Below are 12,800 nucleotides of genomic sequence, written 5' to 3' on the forward strand. Positions count from 1 at the left end.
ATCACGGCAGAAAAAAACCTCTCGTGATTTAGGGAGAGACAGAAAACCCGTAGTCTGTCCATGCATCCGTTTTTTTAACTGCAAAGAGGTCATGATGGGCTGTCATGGGGTGGGAGGGGGGGTACACTTTGGGCAGGTCTCTAGTAAAGAGTCAAATATAGACACATATAGGAACGGAAAAGGTGCTCAGCTCCTTCAGTTTTATACATTTAGGTTTATAGCAGTCATTTATATCAGCTCATCTACACTCTTACAACAGTGAGTATGGTTAATTATTTACTAGTTTTATCACCTGCCTTATTTCCTCCCTGACTGTCCTGTTTAACTGTGGCTGCTCTCCTGATAGCAGCGTGATGGTTAAAACGTGAAAAGTGGAGCGTTTCACACATCAGTGAGCTCTTACATCAGTCTTCTTTCTCCATCCAAAGGTTGAGACATGATCGAGGACTTATTCTGGTTTCGTTCTCACTGTGACAAATGGGCCCAGTGAGTCTGGCTACTCATTTACTTTAAAACACACAAACCTGAAACTGAACAGCCTGTGGGCAGGAGAGTTATATGATGTCCGAGTGACACCAATACCCCAAAGTGAAAGATATTTATACCCCTGGAGGCATACGTTTCTATTTTGTGCCTGTAGTGACACGTGAAAGGGCCGTAGAGCTTTCCTCTGCTTACAAACACACTTCAGTCTTGTGTAAATTCCTGTGTGATCAGCTGTAAAGTGTGAATTCATGTTTGACCACTTCCTAAAACACCGTATGTGCTGCAGCAGCATTTGAAATGCAGGAATTTCACACAACTACAGTTTAAGACCTCAGGAAGACAAGCTCACTTTGTTTCACCTGCTCACTGTGTTTCTGATCCAAGTATCTGCTATGTCAAGATGAAGCACTTGTTTTTTTAACATGCTGTCCTGCTCTGCCTCGCTCCCATTTTTTTGGGACAGGCACGAGGCTCATGATTTCCTGAACAACAAATCATTAAACCACAGAAAGAATAAAACATGGACTTAGCTTCCAGGTCCACTTGGAAGTGGAAGTGCTTTAGGCCTGCATTCTTTCAAATGCTCACTAGGGGGCGTCTCCCTTGATTGCAAAAAGACTTGTGGTCCTGTAAACACTTTACTGCTTATGGGCTAGTTTTACATTCATTTCTGGCTATAATCGATAAAACATTACGTTTATTTAATACATTTTGCTCAGCGTGAGTGTCAGAACAACTATACTCACTGCCTAACGACTTGTGATTGATAAGTCATTAGCCAATAAGCATGCAGATTCTGATTCACCTCTCAGTCAAAAGTTTGCAGCTGGCTGTAAACATGTTTATTAATCATCTTGGACTTTTGAAAACAGGAGTCTAGTAGAGGTGACTGGACAAACCCAATTATGTTCTAACAGAAAGGAACCACGTGAGAAAACGTGTGACTAGGCGAGCTGGCAAGGTGCACCTTTAGAAAGAGTCCTAACTATTTCTGCAACCTTAATAAATAAAGCTGTTTGGAAGTAATGAAATCTGTGCTAATGTGTTTATACCAGGCTAATGTGGCTCTAAAGCCACCACCAGGTAGCACATCATTACCACCTTCCAAACATCGCTGATATTAAATTTTTTGTCCAAACATATAATATATTTCACTGTTTTTCTTTGTCTGTGCTTTTTTTTAGCTGCTAAACCTCATAAACCTTCTTCTTCATGGATGCATGGACGTGGTTTCTCTTTCAGGTGCTGCAATAATCATTTTGTTGATGCTAAAAGAATACGGATCATTCATAACGCTCTTATTGTTTGAGTTTGGCAAATGAAGAAACCTTTGGACCTTCAACTGACTAAATGCCTCAGACACAGCATTCACAGCACTCTCAAAGTCATTATTAGTGCAACTTTGTTTTCAGCTATCAGCTTTAGATCTGTTTTAGCTTAAGCTAATTTTTAGAGTGGCTTCACCTTTTAAATATACGAACCAATGCATGCTCACGTTGGTTTTAATAAAGAATAAGATAAAACACTTTCTGTGTGTTTGTATTTAATTTTGGTTCAGGTGCATTAAAATACTTTCAGTTTGGTATCTGACAAAATTAAGCTAGAGTGTTTTAGCTGTAGTTAGCTATAACAACCATGGAGCAGACAGACTTGTTGACCTTGCCTTATCCTCCTGCGTTGGCCTGTAATAACCGCTACTGTGAGTCCCTCACGCCGCTGTCATGATATTTACACAAGCTGCAACATCGGTCAAACATCAGTCAGATTACTCTCTGGCCTCAGACAGCTGGCTATTTATTTCAGGATCACCTGAGCATGAGGTGACAAAATCCAAGAGTGTGTAGGTGTGTGTGTAGGTGTGTGTAGGTGTGTGTTCTACATATTTTTTGTGTTTGAAAATTTTCCAACATAGAGTGAGCTATATATAAATGGACAATGCATAATGTTTGTGCATGTATGTGGGGCCAGGACTGACCTCATTTCTTCAAATAGTTCAACAGGGCCTGTGTGAAAGGTTAAAGAGGAATACAAACCTTAGTATCTGAATCTAAAAGATTATATTTTAAAAGTAATTGGCTCCCTTTGTTACGCATTAATTACCTGCGATTAATCACAGTTTTGGAAAGCTGATATCAATTGCACTGCCACACTGAGGCCAAAGAAACATCGTCCCAAGAAACAACTTAGAAATAAAGTCATTGACATCTGTAAGACTTAGAAAGGCTTACAAAGCCTTTCTAAGTCACAGTGAGACCTTTTATCCACACATAGGCAAAACCTGGAACAGCGAACCTTCACAAAACTACTCCAAGGCTGTAGAAGAACCCTCAACAACCTCAAAAGAACTGCAGGCCACATGTGTCTCAGCTAAGTTAGAGTTTATGATTTGACACTATGAAAGAGTCTGGGCAAAGACGGCAGCCTGGGAGAGTCCCAAAGGGAAAACCAGTGCTGACCAAGAAGAACACATAGGCCCATCTCACAAGAAAGAAACATCAGGATGACTCCCGAGACTTCTGGCAAAATATTCTGTGGACTGAATTTTTTAAGGTTTGAGTCCCGTTAGATTTGGGGTAAAACTAACTTCATAAAAAGAACATCGTGGCAACAATCAGACATGGTGACATGGTGGTGGTGGTGTGATGGCCTGGGGCTGATTTGTTGCTGATATAATTGATGGTAATGTAATGTAATTCATTGAACTCTCCACCAGAAAATCCTGAAGGACAAGGCCATCAGCTTGTGCCTTGAAGCTTGAGCTGATGGGGTATTAATGAAATAACCCTCTTGATTGCGCTCATCGGTGTGTTTGGCCAGATGGGATTTGTTAAAGGCTGTTTTTCTGGCGAGGGCAGCATGACCTTGAATTGGATAAGTGTAAGAGAATGATTAGCCCACCTGCTAATGTGAACTAATTACTTGATACCCAGCATAGCAGCTAGAGAGCTAACCCCAGCTTGCTTTGTCACTTTTTGGACGTGGAGTTTGTGTCGGAGTCTGGTGGGTTGGGCAGAGAGTTGTTTGGTGGCATTAGTGATTAGTGGACTCCATTTCTAAGCTAATGTTAGATCCAGTCTGTTTGGGCACTGGCAGTAAAGAAAAGGCTCCAAAACTGAAACAAATGTTACCTAACTCACATTTAACTCTTGTTTTAGCAACTGAGCTACATACAAAAGTCAGTGGTTCTTTTCCAGGTTTTAATTGTCTCATGTTGCTTTTATTTAGAAATGGAATCATCATTCAGAGTTAATCCAGAGGTTATAATGAAAACAGCAGCTGGGTGTGACAAGTGGAGCAACAGGTGGGAATTTCTATCATGCATGACAGGCAATTCTGCTGAAGCGGTTGGTGATTCTGGATACCTGTGCAGGTGTTGTCAGTTATTCTGGTTGATTAAGCCTTTTCAAACCAAGATGGCATCTTTCTGGTGGTTTGCTATTTGGAGTGACAGATTGCATCCTGAAGATTCTTTGGACAAGATTAGGTTTGATGGCTTAGGAAATTCTCACAGCAAGACACTCGACCACATACACCAACAGATGTCTTAAGCCTCAGGTGCCACAGATTCAAGGAAGTTTGAATTTGTGCTAAGATAAACGGGTAAGAAAGGAAAGATCTTTAAAATTGTTCGACAGTATCTCTTCAGTCGGTTTATGTACAAGTGATTATTTAGGGCCAATAACCAAAAGTGTCACAGTCCTCACTGACTTCACCAAGGTTTGTTTGTATTTTGCTGTCAATGTCTGGGGGCGGGACCCATTCGGGGTCTCCGCCCCTGAAGCTTCACATCTGGGATAATCAACGCACGTGCAATGAGCCCATCCGTGGCCACTACTTGAACTATGCCATTAGTAAAGCCCCGGCTCCTTAGTAAAAGTATAACCTAAATATAACATTTAAATTTACAATAATTGATTACACAGCAGTGGAGAGTAGACTTTATCACAGTAGATGTCTTTCTGAAAGCGCAGTAACTAAGTTTAAGAATATAATCCACCCACTGTTATCATCTTCAATGCCCTGTACCAACACAGAGCAGAGCAGCTATCTGAACGCTACCCCAACAGAGGTCGATTATCTTGTTAATAATTTTACCTCCTTACTACGTACGACTCTGGATACTGTAGCTCCAGTGAAAACTAAGGCCTCAAATCAGAAGTACCTGACTCCGTGGTAAAATTCTCAAACACGTACCCTAAAGCAGATGACTCGTAAGCTGGAGAGGGAATGGCGTGTCACAAATTTAGAGGATCATCATTTAGCCTGGAGAAATCATTAGAGAAAAAATTACTCATAATCATCTCACAGATGTAATATTATCTACAGCTACTTTTAGTACCATTGATGTTAAGTTAGATTCTTTTTCTCGAGTTAACTTCAATAATTACTTCCTCCAAACCATCAACGTGTCTTTTAGACCCCATTCCTACAAAACTGCTCAAAGAAGTCCTGCCATTAATTAATGATTGTCTTAGGAATTAATTAAAGATTTTCCCTGCGTAAGCAATCTGGTCTGACTGGAAATGACATCTGCAATCAGACTCAGGATTTAGTCAGGGTGAGACGAGCGTTGTAAAGGCTAAGTTGGCTCATTGCTCTATCAGTGTCATGAGGCGCAGACGTGCTCGCTGTGTTTAGAGTGTCTCGGATTACAACAGCTTTGAAACAGCGATCCCCTAATCTGTATTAAAAGAGGTCAGATTAACGTTTATTAACATATAACAAAAACAAGATCTCACATGCACATTGTCATGTTTGCTGCAGACACACCTACGACTTTGTGCCAAGACAAACACAAAGACAATGACCTGCATTTACCTGCAGAGCTGCTAAATAGCTGCCAGAGTTTACTCATAAAAATCTCTATTTTGATAGTGGATCTATCTACCAGCCCTGGGCTTTGCTATTGTTTTGCGTCACTCAAATTAAACGGACTGCTGGATGTTGTTTCAGTATCTTCATTAGGTTTGATGCTTCGGGTCAAAACTGCAGCTGCAGGAAACTACGAATGCATTTGCTTTTATATTTACATCTACATAAGAAACCAATCTTTCTTTATAATATATAACATATTTCCATAGGTTCAACCAGTCGCAAATTCACAGACTGTTGGAAGAAAAGATTGCTAAAAAGATTCCTTTTGGAATTGTACTTCAGAAGTACAGAAAACTTTGACAGAATACACAAAAAGTGAAATTATAGAACCTCAGCAGCAACAACCGTCTCCAGACAATCAATCCCTGCTTATGCTTGTGTTTTAAGCAGCTAAACTTTTTCAGCAGTGTCTCAGGTTAACCATTATTTTTTATTATTGGGGTTTTCAGTCATTCTCTTGTTGGTTCATCTTGTTACATCACCCAGCCACTCCTACACTTCAGGTCATGGATGTCTGCCTTTTGTTCTTGTAAAATAAGTCATGATCTAGAAGAACTAAAGGGAACCTGTAGGTTATTAATGTCGGTCAGGGTCTTCTAACCAATTACACTTGGCTGGACTTGCTGGCTTTGACTCTCTGACACTTGCCAAGCATTTTCAAATATCTCTCACTCATGCTGTGGCAACAGTGCAGGTCTCACAGGAAATGTGAGTATGTTGCTGCCTGGACCTGTGTTTGCCTGCAGTGAAGCAAGGTGAGAACAGACCGGCAGTTGCCTCTGTAAGATGAGCTGTACGGTCAAAAATACGACTAGTCAGACCTTAAAGTCATACAAGGTGATCTGAGTCTCACGCACACTCACATTATTTTGGTATTTAGTTTAGTTTTCCAGTTGAATACAATTTAATGATTTAAAGTACAAGTTTTGTCTCATGCTACCAAAGAATATTGTTGTACTTTACATTATCATGCTTTGCATGAACAAGGATATTATCCTTTTCCACCTCATGGTGTGATTTCTGCAGGACACCCACTCTCGGGGGAACAAATGAAAGAAATGATGAATTCAAGTAGCTCGTAGTGAACTCTTTTGGTACACATCAGTGTTATTGCTGTTTATTATTGCGAGTTAAAGGTCAACCCACATTTAAGAAGTGATAACAGAGCTTTCAAAAGGCTCTACAAACTCAGGCAGCTGTTAAACCTTTTTTTAGCAGCAATCCTGTAAATCCGATTTATACTGAATACTTAATTCGTCCAGCCTTTGAGTGCTTGCTTCGCTGCTCCTATTAAATATTTATTTACATATAATGTGTCTGTTGGCATCCAACAATAAAAGTAATGGTTTTAAATTTTCTTTGAGCATTAATTATTTACCTGTGAGTGATGTATTCAAGAGTTTCTCTTAAACCAACACATGGCCCTTTAGTCCCATTTCTCTCCAAATATTTAAAAATTAAAAGCTTTTGTTGGAGTTTTTAAACTCTGCCACTTAAGTGCTTGAAAATGCTTGATGTTCCTGCAGAGTAATGAGCCTTCTGCCCCTGCAGCCGATGCAGTTGTTTGGCGTTTGCTAGTTTGAGTTCAGTGCACACTCGTACAGGTGCTCACGCATGCATGTGGCTAATCCCCAAGCAACAGTGCTGATGCTGATGAATTTGCTCAGGTGTTGAGTAATAACGGGATTCTTGTTGCTTATAAAGTGGAATTAAAATGTCAGATCCTGTGTCCTTCTGTAATATCTCTGTCATCTAAAGCCGTCAAAGGTCATCATGTGGTTTGATGTGCCTGCACTGTCTCAGCAGGTCTTAGTACTAATGCGTGCTTCTATTTCTGGCATTGTCCAGTGATGTCACACTGCATTGTTCAAGAGCGTCAAGGTTTCACCAGCAGCCAACTGGCAACGCTATGAGCAGAATTCACTGTTGCATTTCAGGTCTAGTTTATCTATTTAATGTGTCACCACTGCTTAGAAACCAGGTCTATTTTGACTGTAGGCTAAACCAAAACCAGCTAACTAAACCAAAATGCAATGGATGGAAAACTACGTATTCCCTGAACTGTTTCCACAGGAATGAAGTCATTTGCGAAACACTTTGAAAATTTCAGTAATCATGCCGGGAAAGTCAAACTAATTGTTTTTAATCGCCATATTATCTGGGGATGGAGCTCCTTGGTGCAGCCTGGGCTGATTATATCACTCACACATGCCACTCAAGCAAATACCAGACTGCAGCCAACAAGGCATCCAGTGACAACCAAAATCCAGATCAGAGGACCAGCGACCTGACCCAGCAACTGCGCCCTGAATACATGTGTAAAAATAAAACAAAAACAGTGATTTGCATTTCTATATCTATATTGTATAAAAACACATCGGCTTTTAGCTGCAAGGACTGATCAAAAGACTTCATGGTATGTGTTGTTTCAGAGCGTGAGCAGGTCTGATTAGAATCTTTATTAACGATTAAATGTACAGAAATGAGAAGCAACTGTTTAAAAGGAAAGTTCTTGCTGTGTAAGGACTACTGCTCCATTACTGATAACAATACATATACTGAAGCTTCACGGAGGGTTAGGGTGAGGGTAGCTGGGTTATAGAAGCTTATAAAAACCATCCAGGACACAGTGTTTAACATGGTCACTGCTAACATGCTGACATGGTCACTTAAAACTATATTCCATCCATCCGTCATGGATTAAATCTAACCAATCACAAGTTACTTTTCTTTCCCAGTTTCTGAGATCTGTTCCACTGAGTAATGAGGGTTTTCTTTAGACATGTGACCACAAATCACATGACATTAACTTGCCACTTTGGACGTGTAACGATGATGGTGAGGATGCAGGGTCAAGTGAATAAGGCCGCAGTCACACAGGCCGAGAACTCGGGTTAATGATGACTGTCTGGCACCACCGGCTGTGAGGGAAAATGATGTCGATGGCAGTCGCTGGGAAAATGAAGAATGTTAAAGCCCCAGTTACACAGGCCTACCAACATGGAAACCTATCCTCTCTCTGATTCTAACGTTGGACTCTTCAAGGCCTAACCTGCTTTTGGAGCAGCATTTCAAGAAACTTAAAGAAGTCCAGATGCAGACCAAAGTTTCTTTTAGTTTCTGTTCCAACTCTCAGTATCACTGTGAGTCCACTCAGTTCTAACAGCTTAGTCCAGCCTGATTCAGCTCACCCAATCCTTTCACCCACTGTACTGTAAAGTGGCTGGTTATGAATACTACATGACACTTCAGCAAGTTATCAACAAAACTCCAACAGAATGAATGGAATTAAAGTGCTGAACATGAAATCAACTGTCCACAGACTCACAAAGAAAAGCGTGCCAGTGAGGAGCACTTGTTTAATTCAGTCAAAGTTCCACCCAGTTACCGCTGTGGGCCATACGTACCTTTGTGCACGAAGAGCCCAGGCACCGTGACACTGACTGACTCAAAGCTGGAGGAGGGTTGCAGAGCGGCTTGCAAAACATGTCAAAGTATTCTTTGACAAGAACCGTGAACCCCGAGTTGCATTTTTTGTGTTTGTGTGTGAATGTGTGCGTGAATGGGTGGATGACTGAATGTGTAAAGTGCTTTGGGGTCCTTAGGGACTAGTAAAGCGCTATACAAATACAGGCCATTTACCATTTAAAAGTGAGCATAGGAAAAGATGTGCTCGTAGTAGAAGTGTTGCATAAATACCATTTAACTTCTCACAATTAATAGCCTTCATTTTTTTTCTTTAGACTATAACTGCAAACAACTCAAGGAGCCAAATTTGTCACCAAACTAATCAACACAACAATTATGTGACAGCTTTGTCAGCGTTTTGGGGAAGTTATTTTTTCTCATGATCATTTAGCCTTCTAACACGATTGTCTTTACACTGGATAACACAAACCATTTGCTACAAATTCAGCTTCGCACACTTAGGTTGAATTCATATTAAACAACATATCTTTAATGATAAATGACCTGGGTAATCAAAATTAATTAACAGATGAAGATCAAAATGAGACAAGAGTTTGGAGCAGTAGTGTGGTATCATCTGAGTCACGTGTCAGGAACGCAGGCCGAGTCCAGCGTTGGTGAAATCATCAGCTGTGTGTTTGTAATGCCGCTCACTCCTCCTGCCAGAATCGTTTCCATCTCTTGCTCACGCTGGAAGCCACAACCAGCTGCTTCTGAACCGTGATTTGAATGTGCTCTGCTACCTGTGATGACTTAGCACTTTGTGTTTGCCTCACAAAGAGGTTCAAGCCAGTAACTTCACTGCTGGCTTTCTTGTGTTTAAGCAGCTGTGACCACAAAATATTCACCTGAAGGAAAGTGGTAATACACTCGACCCCTCCACCTCTTTCATAATGTGATTGAACCCAAATATGAGCTTGTACAGCTGCAGGCTCGCTGTGATATTATTAATTTAATCTTTATTTTCTATTATATCCCAGAGGCCTGAGCTTCAAATGAGGATTTCATCTCAACTTCAGGGTTAACTTTGGCTTTTCAGTGGTTTACTTCTAGACTGTGAACCCAATTTGCTCTGGAGGAGGTCATAGAGAGTAAAAATCACCAATGAGTTCTAATTAAAGCAGCATTGCTGTACTAGGAAGATCCCTCAGACTGATGAATACAGATAACATGAGGGTTTAATAGTGTCTCTGTGTTTCCCTGATCAGTCATAAATATTGATTCGTAGATGCAACTTTACTCCTTGATTCGATTTCTCCCTGTTGGCAGTAAACTATTTTATTGTTCCATAAGCTAAAACAGAGCAGCTATGTGTACTTGCTGACCTTAGATAAAATTTATTAAAATGTTGTTTATTAATTTACACAAACTAAGCCAGTGTTTGAATTCTGTTTTTATACAGTCCTGATCAACCATGCAAAAAATCATATTTTGCATGGTTGGATCTTAACAAGGTTCCAAGTAGAGCTTCAACATGCAACAAGAAGAAATGTGAGTGAGACAGAACATTTTTTGAGCATGAAATTTATTGAAAACAATGCTTAAACTGAAACAGGCTGTTTTACAGCTGATCCAAAGTTTAGGACCACACCTCCAAAAAACCCGTAAACTGCCTCGAAAACAGAAACAGTTCCAAACAAACTCAGTAATGAGAAGCTTCACTGCTATTATCGATCACTTCAACAATTCTTTGCAGCATGTTTGATGCAACATTTCTCCAAGTGGTGCAAACGGTCGCACGAAGTCTGGAACTGTTGTCCATGTTTGTAATCTTCCCTCGCCATCCATCCCCAAAGGTTCTCAACTGGATTTAGATCAGGGGGAGACGCAGGATGGTCGATGATGGTCCCTGTTTATGCAGTTCAACAACCCGACCACGTTCAACAAGGGAACGTTAGTTTGGCTTTGCCGTCAGAACATCAGGACAGTGTGACTACCTGACACAAAGTTACAATGAATCCACATGTTTGCACAGATTTGGCCTTTTAAAGGCACGTGGTCCTAGACTTTTGATCTGCCACTTGACTAAAGGTAACTGATACTAAAAGTAACTGAGCAGCAGCTGAGTTACCTTCAGTCTATTTTCTATATTTGACTTCTACAGTCTTTTCTAATATCATGTTATGGCAATAACAGATAACGGACAGAAAACGTGGGTATATTGAACTGTCTTCACAGTGCATGACCCAGAGCTGCAGCTCAGGCATGATCACTGCATGATCACTAGAGTCAAAACATAATGTGCTGCATCGAGACCACAAACGGAGCACGCCCAAAGAATCAAGCATTTGTTTCTCTCTTATCTTTTGAGTGAAAATATGAATAAAATCTTCTTTGGTTTATGTGAATAAAAAAAAAGTCACATGTGCTCTTCACACTTTCAGGAATCTTTATAAATAAACCATAATAATAACTTTATTTAACCTCTTATGCAAAGCTGCTATTTGAACTGTTTTCATTGCCTTCTTTACAGCACTTTATTTGGGTTTTTCCATCTGTCACATTTACTTGGATGTTTCTATATAAAGAAATCTATTTTCTGATTATGCAACCCCGAGGCCGTGTCAATATGGACCTTCAGACAGACAAGGCTGTGATAAGTAGTGTCTGTTGTCCGTAGGCCCATGTGAAAGTGGCGTGGATGTCACTTTGAGTCTAAAGTCTCTCTGCAGGAGACTCAGACGTACACAGGCGGTGTAAAGGGGGGAGACCCCTCAGCCTCAGGAGGAATCCTGCCCTCTGACCTGAAGAACACAGGAAAACATGCATCGCTCTAATTTGAAACTCTGTGGCTTTTCTCTTGTGCTGTAACAATGTAGCTACAGGTGGATGAAGGCAAGAAGGCAGTCAGATCTTTAATTTTAGGCTTGTTCGGAAGAATCTGGAGAACTGAGGTGGATGGAGCATGTTCAAATAGGGTTTTTTCCCCCTAATTTTGGTTCGCTGTGGCCTCAGGAGAGAGCAGAGTTTACAAATTTTCACCTTCCTCCCAAATGATAACAAAAAACAAAACAAAACGTGAATACAGCCATTAGCCCGGGGTTTGGCTATTTCTGTGTTTGATAAAAATCTTTTTTGATGGGTCTAATCAAACTTTCAGATGGTAATGTTTAACCCACGGCTGAAAAATCGATAAAACTCTGTCTAAATGTCTGAAAGTGAAAACAGCAACAACTGCGAGTACGAGGAACCAGAGATGCTTTTTGTGAGCCTTTCTCAACACTTCTCTGTCAGTGCGATTACACTGAAAGCTACAGTATAAACATGATTCTGCTCTGTCCACATTTCATGGCTACACTTTGTAAAACTTTGTCATTTGATTCAGACATGAGAAACCAATGGTTAGGTTTAGCTACGGTGCTGCATGGCATTAACTAACAAACACTGGCATCTTTCAGATTCACTGTCATAAGAAAAACAATGTTATTATCTTTAGTTATTCCCAAGCTGCAACCAGCCATTTGTAGAGACCATTACAAAAAACTAAGCTAGTCTCTCGGCAGGGGAGGTCAGTGACCCAAAACAATTGTCTAAAACAGCAACATGTCAAAGCTCTCAGAGATGTCACAAATGCTGTTTTGGCCAATATTCCTGTTACTGATGACACAATAAATAAAGTTTACGCTCAAACAAGGATTACCAGACTTTTGTCGACACAATCAGCTTATGGACATCACAATAACCGCACGCGTCACAGTGCTGTGATTTAAATCTTATATTGTTTGCTGTCACTCTTTTCTTTTCTCTCTTTGGCTTTGCCTCAGGCAAAAAGCCCCGAGCCAAAAATCACCCACTTGCAGGCCTCACCTCGGATAATTCAAGTTACTATAATCGACCTTGCAACTGTTGGTGCCTCAGGTTTGATGTGTGACGTTCTTACCTTGCACTAATTATTGTGCCTGTGTCACAGCAATGTACCCACACAGTCTGAATGCAGCTTTTCTGTTAGCTGACATTAAAAAACAACGACA

This window comes from Mchenga conophoros, linkage group LG13 (assembly GCF_057382185.1).
Source record: "Mchenga conophoros isolate Kocher_MC1m ecotype Shallow Benthic linkage group LG13, M_conophoros_male_GT1.1, whole genome shotgun sequence".
Lineage (NCBI taxonomy): Eukaryota > Metazoa > Chordata > Actinopteri > Cichliformes > Cichlidae > Mchenga > Mchenga conophoros.